Genomic DNA, 21,243 nt, shown 5'->3' with positions numbered 1-21,243 from the left:
TACAAATAATATATTCAATGTATTTCAGTTTTACTGCAGCAACCTGACTAAGAATGGACAGCAGAGGGGAAGAACACCGCTCACCACAGCTGCCCTTCATGCTTGTTCAGCTCTCCCCACACTGTCAGGACTCAGCAATAAAACTTCTGTCACCCGAAGAAGAGAGGCATCCGGAGGACTGGAGCAAAGAGAGCACTTGGGGAGAGTTCTAATCAGCAAGGAAAGTAAATGAGTTCCTACTGGAAGGGGGATGGGGACAGACAAGGTGAGTTCATAAGAGGTCGTATGGTCTGCCTGGGTTCTCCAGGGACCCACAGACTCTGTCACTTTTATGATTTAGCATGAAAGGCAGCAGCAATGAAGAAGATAGAAACCCCAGGTGGGTTAGAGCCTGAGAAGACACTGCCCTCCTCATGATCTTGGCCAAGATTGATGACTGTATTGACGTGAGCTTTACTCAGACATGGGATGAGCAGGCGAGAGTCTGCCACTGTTTAGACTTCTACCTGGTATGTGTGTGTGTGTGTGTGTGTGTGTGTGTGTGTATTGTATATTATTGTCTATATATTTTTTGATTAAAATTCTATTTTAAGGGGTTGGGGATTTTAGCTTAGTGGCAGAGTACATTTGCCTTGTGCAAGACAACTCTAGGCTTTATCCTTTATACTTCAAAAAATAATGTTTATTATAAGAATTTGACTCATGTAGACATTGCTGAAGTAGTACAAAGACTGAGATACATTATAGTACGTTTGAAGACACTACTGTAAATATGATTTAGAGTCTATCTAGGTTTGAGCTGGGGCCAAGGGCACGTGGGTTGAGGGCCACTGAGGGAATGAACCAGAAGTTCTATTTGTGGTGGACTGTATCATCCTAGCCTTAAGGAATAGCTCTATCCTACCAAGTTTGTCCTTTATGCTAATGTACAGTTAGAGCAGAAGCCAAAAGGAGGAAGAATCTCAAAGTTCATTTATTTGCCCTAAATACACCAGGGTGACTTTTTTTCCTTTTCAGAGTCTGGTCTGACTATGCAGACCTATCTGGCCTGGAACTCTCTGTGTATACCAGACTGGCTTTGAGCTCAGAAAGATCCACCTGGCTCTGCCTTCACAGAGCTGGGATTAAAGGCATGTACCACCATGGCTGGACCAATATGCTTTTAATTAGCAAGAATGAGTCTCTCTTTTTTTTTTTCTTGTCCAAGTAAGAATAGGACTCCAGGGCAAGACAATTCTATACATGTAGGAATAGATAAAGCCATACTTATGTAATGAAACTCTTTTGCATATTAAATCAGACAACTCATTCTACTTTGACGATTGTAATTTCTAAATATGTAGCCATTCATATTCTGAACATATTTGTAACTTACCTTGTTTGTCACCTGCATTTTCTTATTTCTGTTGGTCGTGGTCAAGGACAAGCTAGAAGTAGCCAGATCTGGTTTTTTAATTTGAGATTGGCAAGTGGAATACCAAAGCTCCCATCCCTGCTCTACCCCGACTCTATAATGGCTCATTTCTAACAGGTGTGATCCAGAATGTCCCTCTTCACAAGTTCCGTCTGAGTTGATTTTGCATTTCAATTTCTAAAAGCAGGGATAATTCGGTCAGACTCGTTCTTAAAAAACCAGAGAGACAGTTATTGGATAAATCAAGAAAGATTACAAGACAAGGTCAAAACAGATACTTCAATGGTGACTTTGGAACCTGAACTGCTCCAAACACTAATTCATGTAATTCACTCCTTTTTTGAGCTAGCTTGAGGAAGTTTGACTCCTCATTGTTGCCATAGTGTAGAGACACCCCCCCCTCCCCCAATCTTAAGGGCACAAAACCCACACTGTTACTGAGTGGTCACCATGGTCACCTTGCTTTTACCAGAGTCAAGTTCTGGATTCCCTACAGCTAGGCTCACTTCTACATTTCAGTTTAAGCTCCTGTTTAAAAATGCTCGCACACTGGTCCGTGTGTGGACAAGAAGGAATGCAGAGAACCCAGATAGGAGCCCGCCGATTTACCCTGGGTCAGTGATCTGGAGTAGGCTCCACGGGTGAGGTTGGAAGCCATTGCATCAGAGAAAAGGTGACAAGGTCCTGAGCTGGACAAGCCCTTGGCGTATTGTACCTCCTCCCTGTTTCTCTCGGCAATCACTTTCTGTGGGTGTTGGGCATAAAGCAGAGTCGGGAGTAGAATAGGCAAGTGCTCCTAGCTCCATCCTCAGCCCCACTCCTCCTAACTTTCTTCACTGGCTTTGCTTTTTCTATTGGAGAATTGTCATTAAAATAGTGGGTTCACAGTTCCAGTGGAGGAAGTTGGTTTTACTAACAGAGGTTAAGAGAAAAAGAGAAGAGCTTTAACAGGAGTTTCACAAAGGCTTGAAAAAAGCAGAGTGGTTGGTAGTTTCAAAATTCTTTTCCTTGAAACAAAAATTATAGGAGTGAGAACGATGGACAAATACCAGGCTAATTGGCATCGTGTTACTTTGTTTTCTGTAGAGTAAGCTGAAGAGAACCCCATTGTCTTTGCAATTGGAAAATTGTTTGGAAAATTTGGCTTTAATCTTTTGTTTTTAGAATGGTTTTTAAATGTTGAACCCAGGATGTCACTCACCCATCTTTTTTTATCTTGAGTCCTGTGTGCTCTCTGAACTCATCTGCCTGGATTTTAGTGAACATGGGAATTCAAGGGTCAAATGTGATAAGCAAATGTGGACGATGGCTTTGAGAACAAAGTGCTGGCTTAGCTTTGAGCTGCCAGTGAAAGGACTTGAACTGTGAAGTTGAAGGTCTGGGTTAGGCAGACTCCTCTGCTCCCACTGGCGTGTCAAACCACATTCGCAGATCCCTAGACCGAAGTTGTTGGCTAGGTAATTACCCCAGAATCTTTCCTCCCTTGCCCCTTACAGTAGTGCCTAAAACTGACGCCATATTCTTGTTCAGGTATAGCTTTTCTGTCTCAACCACCCCGGCCAGCAAGGAAGACGCAACACTGTCGGATTCTTCTCAACAGCCTTTATTGCAGGACCACCTCATTGTTGATACGGGGACCTTGAGCAGCAAAGGCGCTCGCCTTATATACATAACAGGTATGGTTGTATACTTGTCCTCCAGGGATTGGTGGAGCATGAAGCACCTCATTAGCATGAATATTGCCCTGGCCTGATAGCTGCTGGAGGCATGCCAACACATGCACTGCACGGGTGTTTACCACAATCGAGTACCAGATGTCGGCGCCATCTTTTTAGACCACACCGCTCCCTACACTTTTCCAACTCTTTGTTTGATGAATGACCCACCATAACATTGATTATCAAGTCAGAGTATGCCTTTCTGATGCATGTCCCTCACATCCGACGACCCACAGAGACCTATTCACTCCATTCAAGTTATACTCCAAATTTTCCTCTTCAAGATTTCTTCCTCTGTCCTCTTTGAGCTCTTCCCAGGTCTTTTATATCTTCTTGCCTATCTCTACTCAAAAGTCCTTAAAAAAACAAAGTGTTCTTTCCAGTCAGTAGATGTATTCTAACCAACTTTCGGACTAATCCTGCTCAGAACCATTTTCTGCGCTGAAATATGATCTAGTTAGCTCCGTTTTGCAGCTCCATTCTTTTGCTGCCCCAGCCTAGCTAGTATCTCCCCTCCCTTCCCTTATTTCCAGTTGCCCTCTAACTTGCCCAGTCATTACTCAAGCAGCTCTGCTTCACTTTCTTGGGAAAGCCTTTCTTTTTTTTCCATCTTCTCTTCATGGGTGCATAGTGTTCCTTTCCTTTGCCACCTTCCATTGGCACACCTGCACACTTTTCTCACAAGCCTTGTCAGGCAGCAATGCTATTGAAAGTTAAGTGCCACATTATTAATAGCTTCGATAGCCCTTTTGCTCTGGCTGCTCAATATTTGTTGAATAAATGACTGACACTGTATGGGTGTTCCCAACACGTAAATACTACACTCAATTAGCAACACTTTTATTTTGTTTGTTCAGTTTTGTTTTTATTTTTTGTCCACTGTGTCTAGAGAAGGCAGTCGTAGGGATGGGGGTCCAGGATTCTGCATTTTGACAGTTTCACTGTGACTTTCATATAGTAGATCCAGGGGATACACTCTGAGAAGTCTTGATTGCTTTGAGAGATAACTTTCTTTTTTAGAAGCTTTGTCAAAATGAATGGGAGCCAAGTGCTATTCATCAGTGGCTGAAATCAGAACATGTTGAGTGAATGATGAAGCTGTAGTGGAATATATGAAAGTAGAGTAATAAGTCACTTAGCCACATGGGCCTTGGCAGTGTTGTCTTCTGAAAGAATTTCCGACGCAATTCTCTTGGACAGATTTTTCTCCACTAAGGAGAATTGTTCTGGACTACATTTCCCATGAGGCCAAGCCAGACCCACGCAGGCGCACTTGGAATCACCAGCGCCAGTTTCCCGAAACCACCAGGTCACTTGTTTGTGTCCCGCCCCTCCTCTCCCCACCCTCCGTGCCGGTCTCACAGAGCAGTACTGGGGCCACTGCCAGTGTGTGCGTGGTGCAGGATAGACTCATGGCTTCGCCTCTGAGGTTCGACGGGCGTGTGGTCCTGGTCACCGGCGCCGGGGGAGGTGAGTCTGGTGCTGGGCCCACGATCTGGATAGAGGGACTGTGTCATGCAGCTGCCCGGGTGCTGAGCTGGTGCTGGATCAGGAGGGACCGCGGCGTGGGCCAGGCACCGAGGGGTACTGGGTCAGCAGGTGCTCCGGGTCCCAAGCACGGTGGGAGCTTCTAAGGCCCACGTTTTTCCCAGGGGAGAAGTCAGCAGGGTTGCAGAGTGTACAGCTGAGTAAAGTTCGTCCTCTCTCTAGTGTGTGTCTATGGACTGTGACTTTTGCTGCCTTTGGACGCTTAGGCCTCTGTCAAGTCACACATGGGTTTAAAAGAATTTCTTGGGCCTGGCCTCCCACCCGAGGAGGAGTTGACATGCTAACCCCTTGACTTTGCATGGTCAGTCGTTGAGTGTTTGTTTTCCTCTGCCTCATGATTCAAGTTTTTTGAGAAGTCCACACACCAAAGTTCACCAGAATTGTGGCAAAGGTCACAAACTTTTTTGTGTGTGTGTGAAAGGGCAAGAGATGATACAGGGATAAGATAGGAAGAGAGGAGAACGTGAGAGCAAGGGCATTTCTGAAGCGAGCCACCCAGTGGGAACACTGCCTATCTTTTATTTCTGCATGCCTTTTATTTCGAAACAGGTAATTGTGATTCAAGCAATACTAAGTTTAAAGGACAGGTAGATGTTTCGCAGTGAAATGTCTTCATTAGTTCCACGCCAGTGAGTTAACTTCTAACCTCAGTGTGCAGGGTATTGACTTAATCAGCCTTTGGTCTCTCACCTTTGTACTTAAAAGGGCTCTCAGTTACCAACTGTTATTACTGAGACAGGGTCTCATCTAGCTGAAGCTGGCTTTCAACGCCTGATCTTCCTCCGTCCATTTGTATATTTACTTGTATAAGTGTTAATTTATCTTAAATATAAGATAAATAAGTTTTCTATTAAGCCTCCCCATTTAGCAATGAAATGCATTAACTAAAAATGGAAAAATAAAGTTAAGAAAAGTTTAAGCCAGAGAAAAATCTTCTGGAAGCTCTGGCTGTTAACTTTACAGGTCAGTTCCCCAAAGATTATTACTACTTGCCAGTCTCATATATTCAGAGTTAAAGTGATTTGTAGTTGACAGTTGCATATTCGAGGTTCAGTACGGGTTATAGAAATCAGACATTTTAGAATAAGAAAGAATTTGGGTTTCAGGCGGGGTTTTGGAAGTCATACCTTTGAGCTGCCATTGGATCTCTGTCATAGTCCAAGAACCATAGATCATTAGGGTCCTGAAGTGAGGGGCCTGCCACTTAGGGATTAGGAGACCAGGTTAAGAAGTTGCCTCTTCAGGCACTGTTTTTTAAATATGGAGGGTGTTTGAAGAGAAGCAACTGCTTAAGCAGCAAGTGCCAGAGCCCAGGGAAGGTGGCACCTGTCCCATTTCTGCTTCTTAATTCCTGTAATTGCACCTAGTGGTGGACTCCAGCTCACAGGCAGTGTTCTAGCAGCAGGGAGAATGCTAGGAAATGGGTGGGAAAACATGGCTTTACCTTGTCTAACTTCTGCAGTCAGGAGGGGGTCTTAGTGGAGAGAATGTAGAGTGTTCTATCCGAGGCACCATCTTCGACTGTGGTAAGGAATTGTTGAGGTATTACTTTAAAATGGAGACCAAGTTTCATGGACTGAAATAACCATGCTAATGTCTTTCAACTTTCCTTTGTTTCTCCTTAGGGCTGGGCAGAGCTTACGCCCTGGCTTTTGCAGAAAGAGGAGCATTAGTTGTTGGTAAGATGTGTTTTTTTTTTAAACTAGTAGCCATTAGCAAAAAAAAATACAGTTTTCACAAGTACCCTTTGTTCTTCTGGTGCAATTAAGATTTCATTTCATAATTTTTATTTCTGTCAGAGATTTTTTTTGTTGTCGTTGAGTTTTTTTAGTTTAAAGCTAACTTTCCTTTATAAAGGTTGGCTTTTATTTATTTTTTTTAAGGCAGAATCTTATTTATTTAGCCCTGGGTTGTTGAGATTATAGGTGTTCGCCACCATGTCTGGCTTAAGTCACTTTCTGAAGTAATCTACTTTTATATAGACTTTTTTGTTTAAAAGAATTGATAAGGAGGTATAAATATTCGTTGTATAGAAGGAAATTCTTGCTTTAGTTTTGTCGGTTGTTACTTTTTGAGGTATAAGCTCATCTGCTGACATGAGATATTAAATGAGAAGCCCCTGATAAGTACCTTAGTAAAAGTAAGAAATAGTTGAAGTTTGGAGCCCGGAAGCCCAACTAGAACTATTTCAATGGAAAACTTTTTAAACCTTAAACTGGATGGTGGAGTCAGCTCTATGAATGCTATTTCAATGGTGGGGGTCAAGACTGAAGAATACGGAAGGATTCAGTATTCAGAAAACACAGGATTAGCATCCTGTGTTTGGGAGTTGGTGTGGGTCCAGGAACCACTTTGTCCACAGTTGGGAATGAACGGGAGGCAGAGCAGGGGTGTATGCAGGGCAGATGCTCAGGCCTGGTGATAGTTTATAGCATATTCTGAGGATAAAACCGTTGGCTCGCAGTGGCCTCCTAAGGGTTGGCCCTGTAATGTTTAGCAAGGCTGCATATTACTTATTGTCAGGTCTACTTGAAGAAACTTCGTGTGCAGGTCTGAAGACACACACCATTACTGTTTTCTCTTTCTTCTTGTGCTCTTAAGTCCTAGTATTTCACCCTGAGCCCCTTTGTAATGTAAATTCTACTCTCTTTTTGAGTCTTCACAGAACCTGTTCAATCTTTCCTAACTCCTAAAGGACTCTAGAATATTTCCTTTTGCAAAGAGGGCATTTTGTTCATTGCTGACATGTTCTTGTTGCTGTTGCTTTTTGGTTTTTGTTTGTTTTTTTTTTTTTGGAGGAAGGGCTGTACGATTTTTTTTCTTTTTTCCTCTTTTCTTTTAAACTAAGACATGAACATAGTGTATAAACTTATTTTAAGCCAGGGGTCATGGGGATTTTTGTAATCCTAGCACTTAGGACACAGAGACAGGAGGATCAAAAGTTCAAGGCCAGCCTTGGCCATACCCAGTAGTTCAGAGCAAGCCTAAGCTACAGGAGAATGTCACTTAAAAACCAAACCAAAGCAAACAAGCGAACAGTCCCTCCACCACCTCCTGGAACCAAACAAAACCTCCAGAACAACAAACCAACCAAACAGCCTTGCGTAGGCACCTCCCACCCACCTCCAGTCTCAACTCTTTCTTCATAAATGATTTCAGAGCAGGGAAGCTTGGGCTCTTCCTCAGAGTACTAAAGACAAAGCACTACAGTGACATACACGTGTCTGCTCATGGTTCTTGTTCTCCTCTAACCTCTGAATATGTTAAATCCAGATGATGCGGTTCGAGTTCAAAGAAGAGGTCAGATGTACAAGGACGGTGTATCTGTTTATTATCTCATTGACTGGGGCGGTGACTCTGCCATTGCAACAAGTCCTAGCAGAAAGTCCAAGGAGGCAAAATTAGGATAATTGCTCAGCCTGGCAGAAAAGATGGTTTTAGTTAGGTGTTAAGGGCAGGATTCAGTCTTTGTGAGGATGGACAGACGGACAGACACTCAGACACACACACTCAGTCACTCACTCACACACACTTTACGTCTTGAGACTGTTCTTTGCAGCCCGCCTGCCCTGGGGTTGTTACTAACCCTGTCTGGCATTCCCTGCAGTCTTTGTGCCTCACCCTTCCAAGTGTTCCTGTTACAGGTGTGTACCACCACCGCAGGCTGGAAGCGGCTGATCTTTCTGATGGCTGCTTACCCCTTTTTTCTTTTTCTTTTCCCCATTCATTTATTTTTTTGCTTTCCCTTTTTTCTTCTTCGACTTTCCTGGGAACTTTGTGGGCCACCAAGGCATTTGTTCCTCCCTAAGTAGCACCCTGCTCTTCCTTAGAATTAAAAAAAAAAAAAAAAAAAAAGTATAGTAGCGCTGATCTTTGTGTAATATGTTTCATCGTGATGATCCGGTTATCTTGTTTTTGGAAGATTGATCCATCACATATCCTGTAATTGGCTCAGAGGACCGTAAGAAGTATAAGACCTAGAGAAAAAAAGCAGCTTGTCTCTCGTCTAAATCACCTCCTGCTAGATCGTTATCCTGCTAGTCTTATATCGTAATAGGTTGTTGAGATAGGCGGGTACTCCTTCCTTTGTGACTGTTCAGTTGTTCCTGTGCTGTGATCACCGATGCCAGATTAGCTCTTCCCTGGAGCAGTGCTCTTAGCTCAGAGGGGCATAATGCTGTATGCCAGATAGCTTTATGCCAGCCTGTCATAGTTAACGTCATCTGAGAGGCTGGAACCTCAATTAAGAAAATGCCTCCGTCAGCTTGGGCTGTTGGAGGAGGAGATCCCGTCCGTTGTATGTGGTCTCTGAGCTGGTGGTCCTGAGCTCTGTGAGAAAGCTGGCTGAGCAAGCCACGAGAAGCAAGCCAGGAAGCAGCACCCCTCCATGATCTCCATGTCAGTTCTGCCTTCAGGTTCCCACCCTGTTTGAGTCTCTGTCCTGACCTCTTTTGATGATGGACTTGTAGTGTAGATGTGTAAGCCAAATAAGCCCTTTCTTTCCTACCTTGCTTTTGGTCATGGTGTTTCATCACAGCAGTAGAAACCCCAACTAAGACATGCTGGATCTACCTGGGGGTTAGTCTAGACACTGCTGCTCAGAAGTTTTATTCTATTTTCACTCCTATTTCTGTGACCAAGTCCTTTGCCAGCCACGAAGCTAAAGGTGTCATTAAAGATATATTCTAATTTCATAAAAATACAAAATACAGTGTTTTATATTTCACATAATAAAGTATTTTGGAATATTTAACTTTGGGCATAAGATTTTCTTCTGTTTTAGCTAAGGTACAGACTTCATTTCAAAGCTTGTTTTAAGCCCTGCATGGTGGCACAGGCCTGTAATCCTTATATTCTAACAATTTACCTTTGGTTTTGAATAAATCACACATTGCAGTAAAGGTTTGAATATGTCCGAGGTAGGTGCCAGGAACTGAACAGGAGCTGACCTGTACCCAGTTCTCTGAGTAATGTTTTACCCTGAGATCATGAATGTCAGACAGATTGAGGTCTTCTAGCAGGAACTGTGTAGAAAGTTTTGTTCTCATGAACTGAGGAGATACGTCTTAGATAAATTAGGTTGCGCTCTTATGAACTGAGGCAGGTATGGCTTCCTTTTGTGCTATACTTACACAGTAATGGGTAAACAAATCTTCAGGCCTGCGGGTATCAGCCAGTCTTTCAACCCTGGCGTCGTTGTGACAGCTAGAGGGTAAGTCAATGATTAAAGTCCACTGATTGCCCCAGAAAGCAGGTGAAAGTTCAAGTCCTGCCTTTATTGCCTAATTACAAGATCTTTTTTTTTTTAATCTGTTGGATTATAGTGAGACTATAGTGTGTGAAAAATTGATGACCTTTGTAGAGAGAAGTAAAGGGGCCAGCGTTACACCGCGTACCAGGCATGCATGTGTGCTAGGAACGGACTACGTTCATTATTTAACATGATCTCTTTTAAAAAACCTTTTTAAAATTATTTTTTTAACATCCTGTGTGTGTGTGTGTGTGTGTGTGTGTGTAGGTCAGAGGACAACTTTCAGGAGTTACTTTTCCCCATCCAACATGTTGGGGAATTCAACTCAGGTGTCCAGACATGGCGACACATGCATTTACTCGCTGAGCTGTCTCAGCAGCTTGACCCGAGATCTTGTTCACTCAGTGTTATCCTGAGGTCTCGTCTTCATCAAGCATCCACTACCACAGCAGCACTCTCCGTCCTGGTGCTCATGAGAAAGAGTAGATGGTAGAGAGGAAAAAGCCAGAGTGTGTTTCCAACAGTAATGAAGTAAAATTACGCTCTTTAAAAAACTCATTTATGTGGGCTGGAGGGATGACCCAGCAGTTAAGGGCACTGACTGCTCTTCCAGAGGTCCTGAGTTCAAATCCCAGCAACTACGTGGTGGCTCACAACCATCTGTCATGGGATCCGACGCCCTCTTCTGGTGTGTCAGCACAGCATACTCATATACATAAAACAAATAAACAAACTTTTAAAAACATCATTTCTGTGTTATGGGTGTTTGCTTGCTCATGTGTCACCACGTGTGCCACATGTACAGGAACTGGAGTTGCAGGGGGTTCTGGAACTGACGTGTGTGGGTGTTGGGTATGCAACTTGGATCCTCTAGAAGAACAGGCAATGCTCTTAACCTTTGAGCCATCTTATCTGGCCTGTAAGTACACTCTGGAGTGTGACAGTGGTTCTCCCTCACTGTGGGGTCTGAGTGTACAAATGCTACTGTTCCACTTCTCATTGGCCCAGCAAGGGCAGCCTGGAGGGGCTGATCCCTTTCCTGGGATTGGGCAGGGGTTTATGGGAGACCCATTTGTTCACAGTTTATTCTGTTTTTAGGTGTGTGTGAGGCATAAGAATATATATGAGGATTTAACTACCCAAAGTTTATCTCAAAATGGGAAAGGTGCATTGCGTAAGCCTTGTGGGCACTGGTGGGAAGTGATTGAGGCCATTGTCTCAGTGCCTTTGCTTACTTAGACCTCCTGGGCAACCTTGGCAGTTTCTACTGGTGGCCCAGTAGAGAGTTGTTTCTCTTTATTTTCATTTTTTCTTTTCATACCCATTAGCCCACAGATTCCCCATATGTACTCTAACATGAGGAAGCAGCCCAGTGCTTGTATTTAAAGCATTTATCTTGTATTAATACTTAAAGAAAAAGGCCCACTTTAGGTATCAGTATTCTCTGCAAGTGTAAGCAAATGGTAATCAAGAATGAGCCGTGACGGAGTGAGCGAGTGAGGCTAAGAGAACACGAGGAGAAGGACTAAATCCTGCATGGATTCCAGCGTATAAGGAACAACTGCATTCGCATTGCTGTCTCCTCTCTAGATGTTTCCATGAGCATCACCCACACAGTTAGGTGAGAAAACCACTGTTTCAATGAGTTTCTTACCAGTTAAAAAGCCCAGTTAAAAAAAAAATCTTAGGAAAGGTAATAAACTTAGCCTCAGGTGGAGCGTTTGTCTACCCTGCAGGTATTTATTGAGTGTCAGTTGTGAGGCACACACGCATTGTCTGCTGGATGGGGCGTCCCAGCAGCATGTGCATAGGACTTAGGCTCCCCACTTTGTCTCTTATTTTTGCTGTGTAGCTCAGGTTGGCCTTGAACTTTTGATCCTGCTGCCTTAGTGTCACTCCTGCTGGGAGTGTAGGCATGTGCGGCTATGCCCTTGAAAGACCCCCGGAGTGGGGAGACCCTCACTCAAGTCTCGGGATGACAAGACCGTCTTTGTTGTAATTACATGAGGTTTATCGATAGCAACCAGTGCACTGGGGTCGAGACTCGTATCCCACGCAGGGGCAGTGGAGTTCGACCCCGAGAGGCTGGGAGAAGAGGTATTTAAAGGGAGAAACCACAACCTGAGGGGGCAGGGATGGCGTCATAGAATAACAGTGAAAAATCACAAGGAAGAACTCTCTGTCTCCCAAGATTGTTTCCTAGGAGAAGCTGTCTCCTACTTCTCAGATTGTTTAACTTCATGGTCCGCTAGTTCTTAGGAGATGTTGTTTCCTGCTTCTCAAGATTGTTCTCTAAGATTTATGGTCAGCTAGTTTCTGGGAGAAAGCTGTTGAGCTGGCCAATGTAATTATCCATTCTATAGCCCTAGGAGAGGCTTCTTGGAACATACAATTCTGGGGCCTAACCTGTTTTCTTTTTTTTATCTGCTCTAAACTTTGTGTCTAGGGGGGCAACTTTAAAACTTTTATCTTTTACCCTGTGGCTCCTACTGTAGGAAGCTTAGGTTGTAGTGACAAGGCAGTAGAGACACAGTAACAAAAATATAATACATAAAGCTGGATGGTACAGTGGAAAAACCTAGGGAGATTGGGATAGAAGATGCTAAGCTAGGACTCTTGGGGAGGAACCGCCCAGGAGTGGAGTTGGAAGGACTGAGTTTCTGCCAGAGGTGTTCTCTGGAGCTGAGGCCCTGAGATGGGGGCAGGCCTGGTGTGTTTTAAAGTTAGCAGTTACGTGTGGGGTCAGTGCGTCTGGACTGGTGGCGGTCACTGAAGGGAGTTGAAGCTGGAGATGAGAGCATAGAGTTAGCAGGAGGCTAGAGCACATAGAACGATCAGCTTTGACCTGGTTCAGAGGGTGAAATACTGCAGACTGGGTGGAGGAGCAGCATGGCCTGGTGTAGGGCATTACTGTTTTATTCTGGGTGCTGCCTGAGGCTGTATGCCACAGGTTAGGAGTGGAAAGGAAAGGAAGGAAGGCCAGGAAGCCTGCGGACACAGGTTGGTTGTTTTTGAATATACTTTGTAATCTCTAAAAGTGAAAACAAACAAGAAGGAAAGAGGCCAGCCAGAACCTTTTGTAGTCCTGGGATTTGGTTGTCCTCCATGACTTCATGTGGTAAAATTTAGTGCACACATGCACGCCCGGAAGATGGTGAAGCCTAGTCAGATAATGGTGTTTTGAGTTGGCACCTCTGGGGGAGATTAGGTTTCAGTCCCCTGTGGCCCCACCCTCACCCCCTTAGTTGGATCCTGGTGGCTTTAAAGAGAAGAGGCAGGGAGAGGGAGGAGCAGTGGTTTCACCTCCTGTGGCTCCATGGTGTGCTCTCTCTGCTCTGTCTTTGTCTCTTATCTCGGTCTTTCTCTGTGTGCACATGTCAGAGGCTAACCTCTGGTACCATTTATCAGGAGCTGTCTATACTGTTTTTGAGGCAGGCTTTATTGGCCTAGCGCTCACCAGGCTGGCCAGCTGGCTAGCAGGCTCTGTCCTGCTTCCTCAGTCGAGTGTGCTGCTGTTCTCGGTGCTCCAGTTTGTGTTCTGGGAATCAAGCTCAGGTCTTTCATGCTTTCAAGCTCTTTGCTCTTTCTGCCTCTCTGTTACTGTCACATATAGCCCAGGCTGGCCTAGAATTCAGTCTATGGTCAAGGACAGCCCTCAACCCATTCCTCCTCTGAGTGATCAGTCTCCATTATCTATCTACTCTTGGTCTCTGACAGTTTAGTTCTCAAACAGGACAAGAGGTCTGAGGATCAGTCTTTTGTTTTTTAAGATTTATTTACTTATTTATTATATGTATAAGTACACTGTTTAGCTGTCTTCACACACACCAGAAGAGGTCTTCGTTACAGATGGTTGTGAGCCACCATGTGATTGCTGGGATTTAAACTCAGGACCTCTGGAAAAGCAGTCAGTGCTCTTAACCACTGAGCCACCTCTCCAGCCCTGAGTCTTAGTCTTTAATTGCTTGTTTTCTTCTCCTTTAAGGACATGTTTGCCTCCTTCCTGGTGAGGAAAAGAAAATCAGTTAGAGTCCGATAAGGCTTGGCGGACACTGACTCCAGCCCTGCCAGGTGCGGCTGTGGAAGAGGATCAAGTCAGAAGGCTCCGCCCTCCCCAAGGGGATTAGCGCTATCTAAAGGGGTTAGGGTTGAAAGCTTCCCCTCCCTCCAGCTACAGGACGCCATTACTGAAAGAGAGACCAGTCTTCATCGTGTCATAGTTTTGGGGTCTGGGCATTCTGATCATTAGAGCAGTAAAAGCTAAGTTCTGTTTAGTAACCTCCCAGTCTTAGCTGCACAGACGCTGTGAGGGCTTTGCTTTCTGAGTGACTCTTCCCTGAGCCTTTACACATTTAGATACATTTGTAGCCATTTTAGAAAAGATCTTTCTGCTCCAAGGCGACTGCTTTGACCAAACTGAGGGAGCACTGTGATAGCCGGTCCAGTGTTTCCTTCCGTTCTTAGCAGTCGGGCTGTGTTGCTTAAGATGAAGCCGGGCAAGGTCCCCCCCCTCCCTGGCAAGGCCCTCAGTAACTATTGGCTATGCCCTGTATAAGCTTGTCTTTCTCTAATGTAAGAATATATATATATATATATATATATATATATATATTATATATAACACATAACACACACCTGGTTAATTTTCCTTTTCTCTCTCTCTCTTTGGAAACAGGTATTATTGTCAGATAACTTAGCCTGCCTTTGTACCCTGGATCCTCTTGCCTTCACTCCCAAGTTCTGGGATTATAGATATTTTTACATTTAAGTTAAAAAAGAAAAAAACAAAAACCAAAAAACAAAACAAAACCAACCAACCAACCAAACAAACAAACCCAAAATACTTTGGAGGCCAGTGAGGTCGCTCAGCAGGCTCAGGAGCCCGATGCCCTGCTTTCCTCCCCCAGAACTATGTGGTGGAAGCAGAGAACTGACTCCTTCCTTCTCATTTCCCCGAAGGCCCCACGTGAGCCCACAGCGCCCGTGTGGGCCCCAAGTACACACATCTAAAGGTTGTCTTTGGTAGTCATCAGGGCACAAGCATAAACGAGTTAAAACTCCACTGGGACCAAGCTACTGTAAAGTTAGTTAAATGCTTTTTTGGGGTGTGGGAGGTGCTAGGGATGACCATTTCCTTATCTGGGAATTATGCATGCTGGGAAAGTGCTTTCTCATTGAGCTATATCCCTAGCCCTAAAGTAATTCTTGTAAAAAATATCAGATTACATTTATAATAATACTAATACTAATAATACTACTAATAATAATAAAATTGTGTGGTGTGTGTATGTGTTTGTGTGTGTGTGTGTGTGTGTGTAGAGTGGGGTGTGCATGCTATAATGTACACGTAGAGTTCAAAGGGCAGCTTGTAAAAGTTAGATCTTTTCTTCCCCAATGTGAGTCCTGGGGATTGACCCTCTTGCTGTCAGGCTTGGTAGTAAGTTCCTTTACTGGCTGAGTCACCCCATTGGCTTTCATATCGACTGTCAGTGGAACTATGACTTGGTGACAAATACTTTGAATGTTAAGAACCTGATGTTAAGAATGTGTGTATGTCATGCAGTACTCTTAGTGGGTGGGTGGGGAGTTGGAAGAACTGCTTATAAGGGATAGTGGAAGAGCGGCCTGTGGCTAGCAAAAGCACTGAAGTGAGCCTACACTATGTGGCACCTTCAGATTGGCCAGTGGATAACAGGAAACCCACTGCAGATCTGAGCAAGGCACCGTGACACCCAACAGTTACTTGGGGACCTGCCTAGGGCAGTGTTGAGGTGTTAGGATCAATGAGGGCAAACGCCCAGGGGCAGCTGCAGCTGTCCAGGCTCAAGTGATACAAAAGGAAGAAAAGGAGAATTGTCCGAAGTCTGGCGCCTCCCACTGCAGACCTGAAGCTCAGAGCATGAGCTGCCTGGCAGGGACTGGATGGTAACCGGGAGCTCAGTAAACAGTTGAAGAATTCTCATGAAATTGAAGACAAAAATGAATGACGTGTGGCCTGTGCTTTTCAGAAATGGGACACGGGCAAGAGTTATGCAGATTAAAAGTGAGCTGGTACTGGACAGATGGCAAAAGTGGTAGAAATATTGGCTGTGTAAGCACGAGGGGCTGAGTTAGAAGCCACGCTGAGAGAGAGTGCAGGGTGTAGTGGCTCAGGCGGCTGCAAGGCCATCGCTTGGAAGCGTAGACAAGCGGATGCCTGGGTCCATGGCCAGTTAGGCTAATCGAGTCAGTGAGCTCCAGGCTCAGCAGAGATCCTGTCTCAACCAAGGAAGGTGGATCTTGAGGAACCACATCTGAGGGTCATGCCTTATCTCCACACATCTGTGCAGAGTCCACCTGGACACATGTAAATCATGTGCAAAACCATACACAACACAGAAGTGAGCTGTATTTTCATTGTTTCAGCTCTGGCTTAGCATCCAGCCTAGAGAGCAAGACACCAACACATATTCCTTTCCTCTTCTCCCCTGCTCTCTCTCTCCTTCTCTTCTGTCTGTCCGTCTTATGAGACAAAATCTTATAGTCCAAGGTGCCCTCGTCCTCATCATTGTAGCCCAGGCTGGCCTCTGATCTTAGATCTCCTTGTCTCAGCTTTCCGAGTGCTGTGATTACAGATGTCCATTGTCATATACTTACTATTATTAACTGCCTCCAAAGAACCATAAAATGCTAGGGCAAAGGACAGAGAGAAAGAATGAGAAAACCCATTTCCAAGAATCATGGCTTCCACAGCACATAGATTTCTGATTTCCCTCTAAGGTGTACACAAAACACTGAAAAGCAATGCTATGACCCTCATGAAGCAAATATGCACTCAGGTTGGACCTTTCCCGCTCAACATTTTAATGAAGGGATTTATGATTTTTAATACATATGAAAATGAATTAAAGCTTTTTAAAAATAAAAGTCACTTGAAAATATAACAGAGAAGAGCTGGGCATCGTGGCACACACATTTAATCCAGCAGAGGCAGGTAGACAGGTGGATGGATCTCTGAGTTTGAGGTTACAGCCTGGGCTACAGAGTTCCAGGGCAGCCAGAGAAACCAAAAAACCAAACCAAACCACCCCCAACAACAAAACAGCAACAAAAACAACCAACCAAAAATAAATAAAAAAAGGATACCAGAGACACATACGCCAAATGGATAGAGATGACTAGTGAGAGTTAAGTGTTAATTCATTAGAGCTGAAAGAAGTGTGCGTTCAAGCAGTGGGCTAGAATGTATGCCTAATCTTCAGATTGACAGACGTGCTGACAGGCAACACTGAGAAAGTGGAATTCTCTCAGACAGTGGCTCTGTCTTTAAGATAACTGCAACTGGATAAACCCGATAGCTTGGTTTTCTCTCTCTCTCTCTCTCTCTCTCTCTCTCTCTCTCTCTCTCTCTCTCTGTGTGTGTGAGAGAGAGACAGACAGACAGACAGAGATAGGGTTTCACATGCAGTTTAGAATTCTGTGGATCTATGAGTTCCTAAAACAGCTGTTATTTAATGAAACCCTGAGAGTAGATTTTTAGGAGAACTGTCCCCCAACCCAACAAAGAAAACAAAACCTCTACAGCCCTTAATAGACTTCGCAGCCAGCTCACTGATGTATTAAAGTGACAAGAAAAGAGGGAAAAATAACTTGCTTAAGAAACAAACAAAAACCTTCCAGGATGTGAACTGATTTTTTTTTTTTTTTGAAAGAGGATCTGATGTAGCCCAGGTTGGCCTAGAATTCTCTGTGTCCCTAAGGATGATTTTGAAACTCTCGTTCCTCTTTTCTCTATCCCCATGTGTCAAGATTGCAAGCATGTACCAGGACAACTGTCTTTGAAAGGGACTTTCGAATGGAGAATTTACAAGTACATCCATCCCACACTAGGATTTGTGAGGATCCTGCTGAGAGAACTATCCTTACCATCGTGATCTTCCCACAGATGTCAATCTTCCCACAATTGTCCTTAACCCAAGAGGAGTGCCGCTTCATCCTTCCTCTGGATCTCCCTCAAGCAAACATGCTTCAGTTATTTTTAGTAGAAGTGATTGTCCTTTTTTAAGGCTGAGTGCTTGAGTGTGACAGGAACAAAGTGTTCCTAAACTAAAATTTGCAGTTAACATAGTCTGGGTTAAGGTATAAACCGTGTTTTTATCCAGTAGTTGTCATTTCAGAGTCTTAAAAAACTGTGGGTATTAAGCACATCAGTGTATAACTGTTAAAAGCTGGGAACCATACATCAACACAAGCTGTTTGGTTTGTTACGTTTGCGTCTCCGACTTTCACCGTGTGTTGGAGTGGCGGCCGTGCTGCATAGTGTGGGTACTGACAGCTCGTTTTTGAACACAGATAAACTTTTAAATTATTGCTTTTCAAGCCATTCAGTGCTTGGACAGGTGTTTCTAGCCTCATGATCGAAGGAATTTGTTAGTTTAGTTCTGTTTAATGATGCATCCTTTCAGCATTAGCGACCTTCAGTGTTTGTGTGTTTGCTGCATTTTCTAACGTCTCCACTTGGGGGCAGTGTTTCATTACACAGTGAAACCATTCTCTCCACTTAAATGCTCTGGTTTTTTTGGTCTTGGAAGTCCTTGTGTTATTTTACTTTATTTTTGTAAAGAAGGAGGAAAGGGAAGAGAGGAGCGATGTAATTACATTTTAATTTAAATGTAAAATTAATTTAAAAAGAACCATCAAAACTTTTTTTGTCTTAAAATTTTGATAATTTTTAACTAGGTTTTTTTTGTCATTTAAATAATTGCATGGGGATGAATAGTTGATAGAATTAGGATTTTGAAGAATCATCTTCCTTCCCATGCCCTGAGGGGTAATGTAAGCCTGTTCATTATTTGTGTCTCCACAGAGTGTTTTAATTTTCAGTGAGACTGGTAATGTTACTTGGTTAGGAAAACATTCCTGCACAAATTTAGGAAAATTCATTTATTTAAAAATAATAAAAGAAAATGACAGGAAACTCATCTCTTGTGACTGTTTTTACATGTGGCCAGGTGTGGGTGTTTTCTGTCTGTCATCCCTTTATCCCCACAGTCATACACTACACACTGAGCCCTCACTTCGAGGTAAAGGAATGTTTTTCTAAAGAAAAAACCCTAATAACCAATCATCAATATTAATTGTAGTCTGTAACCTGTCACCATTTGTAATTAGTAATTTTTAGGATTATACTCCTCAAAATCAATGACCCATTCACAGTACAGTCTTTGCCCCAAGTATTTTGCCACATTCTGTTTCTCTAAGTTATATGGCACTGATCTGCAGGTGTCCTTAGTGTTTGCATGCTGTGTCATAAAGCTTGCCCTGCACTGCTGTGCCACTTGAGTTTGTCATCTGTCCCTAGTGTTTGGTGACTTTGGCCTGACATCACTCACTAACTTTCAGTGAGTTAGAACTGAGGTGGGCGCCCTTCCCATGCGCTGGGTCACACTAGAGTTCTCTGAAGACAGTCGGTGTATAGTCGGTGCTAGCAGTCGTATAATTGAGTGTATGAGGGTTTCGTGTGTTTACTTGTTAAAAACAATGAAATCATGCTATAAGCTAGTGACCGAAAGCATACTAGCTTCATGTGATCTCTTTTAATAGATATTTTCCTGAATTCTAGATAATGACATTGTGTTTTGGGACAAACTATTGTACTAAGGACACAATGTGTGTTAACTTCCACTCTAAGTTTACAGTACACCATTAGGTACTATGTTACATAGTAGGCCTAGGTAAGTATTCATTTTGCATAATTGAAACTTTAGGCCTATTAAAATTCCTCAGGTCCACTTTCTCCCCAGTGTGTGGCACCCATCTTTCTCTTCTGTAAGTCTATGACTCTGACTATCCCAAAAACCACATATTAGGGGAACCACCTAGTATTTGCCCTATTCTGGTAGGGTTACTTTCCCTGGCATAGCGTATTAGGATTTACCCTCTGCCCATTGCTGTCTGTACATGGTGGGGGTTTACCCTCTGGCCATTGCTGTCTGAGGATGTTGGGGGTTTACCCTCTGCCCATTGTTGTCTGTGGACGTTGGGAGTTTACCCTCTGGCCATTGCTGCCCATGGACGTTGGGGGTTTACCCTCTGGCCATTGCTGTCTGTACATGGTGGGGGTTTACCCTCTGGCCATTGCTGTCTGTGGATGGTGGGGGTTTACCCTCTGCCCATTGTTGTCTGTGGACGTTGGGAATTTACCCTCTGCCCATTGTTGTCTGTGGATGTTGGGAGTTTACCCTCTGCCCATTGCTGTCCGTGGATGGTGGGGGTTTACCCTCTGCCCATTGCTGTCCGTGGATGTTGGGGGTTTACCCTCTGCCCATTGCTGTCCATGGATGGTGGGGGTTTACCCTCTGCCCATTGCTGCCCATGGACGTTGGGCTGCTTCTGTTCCTTAGCTGCACTGCTAGCGGCTCCCCAGTATTTGAAGAGAACTTCTATTGTTTTTTCTTTTGATTTTAGTTCTTTTGGCTAAATGATTTCAAATGGATTTCTGGTAATTTCCTTTTGGTTTTTGATTTTGTTGACTCATTTTAGTTGCACATATTCATGAAGCTCCCCTTGCTACTTCACATGTGCACACAGCACGCATCCATCAGTCTAATCCCCACCTTTCTTCACACCTGCTCCCCACCTCCCTTCTCGATCCCTAGGTCATTAGGTCATTTCAAAGCCCACTTCTCTGTTTATTTGTTTTAAAGTTTCCAGAAACCCCTGGATAGTTTTCCTGTATATTTATTCTTGAAGTGAGGTTTCTCACACCCCACCCCACTCACCCCCTCCTTTTATTTCTCTTACAGAGGCTTTAGTCTTCTCCTTTCCCATTCCAAAAGAGGAAAAGCATAGTTCAAAGTAAAAAAATTAGTGACTGACCCTTAAGTGTTTTTGCTGTTTGTATCTGTGTTGAAAACTTTATTTTCTCGATGCTGAGATAAATCTGGGCTTGTACATGTGAGGCACGCGCTCTATAGCAGAACTGCGTCCCAGCAGAGGGACCTGTTTTGATTACAGGTATTTTGCCTTGTGTTTGGTAAGATTGGTAGTAATGTAGGTAGGAAGCGGGCAGGCGATTGAAGAGCTACATCAATAATTTGAAGTTTTTATCTAACATACTTGGAAGGTGGGAAAGATTAATTGCTTGTTTTTTTCATTGCAGTGAATGACTTAGGAGGGGACTTCAAAGGCATTGGGAAAGGCTCTTCTGCCGCAGACAAGGTCGTGGAAGAAATAAGAAGGAAAGGCGGGAAAGCGGTGGCCAATTACGGTACTTGATAACAGACTGGTTACTTCCCTCTGCTAATAAAGGTGCTTGCTTTAGCAATCCTCCA

The 21,243-nt window shown here is 43.8% G+C and overlaps 1 protein-coding gene across 1 annotated transcript in view; it reads left to right on the top strand.

Annotated features, from left to right (window-relative positions):
* The first annotated feature begins 6,309 nt into the window (after positions 1-6,309).
* The window catches only part of Hsd17b4 (hydroxysteroid 17-beta dehydrogenase 4), an 82,320-nt gene continuing 67,386 nt past the window's right edge, over positions 6,310-21,243 (top strand). Inside the window, exons 1-2 of the mRNA XM_032885529.1 lie at positions 6,310-6,359; positions 21,072-21,179. The gene's annotated coding sequence lies outside the window, so the exon portion shown is untranslated. The remainder of the gene's footprint in view (positions 6,360-21,071; positions 21,180-21,243) is intronic.

Source organism: Rattus rattus, chromosome 15 (genome assembly GCF_011064425.1).
Source record: "Rattus rattus isolate New Zealand chromosome 15, Rrattus_CSIRO_v1, whole genome shotgun sequence".
NCBI classification, from domain to species: Eukaryota; Metazoa; Chordata; class Mammalia; order Rodentia; family Muridae; genus Rattus; species Rattus rattus.
Note: the sequence above shows the minus strand (reverse complement) of the source record. Positions and strands in the feature narration are given on the sequence as shown.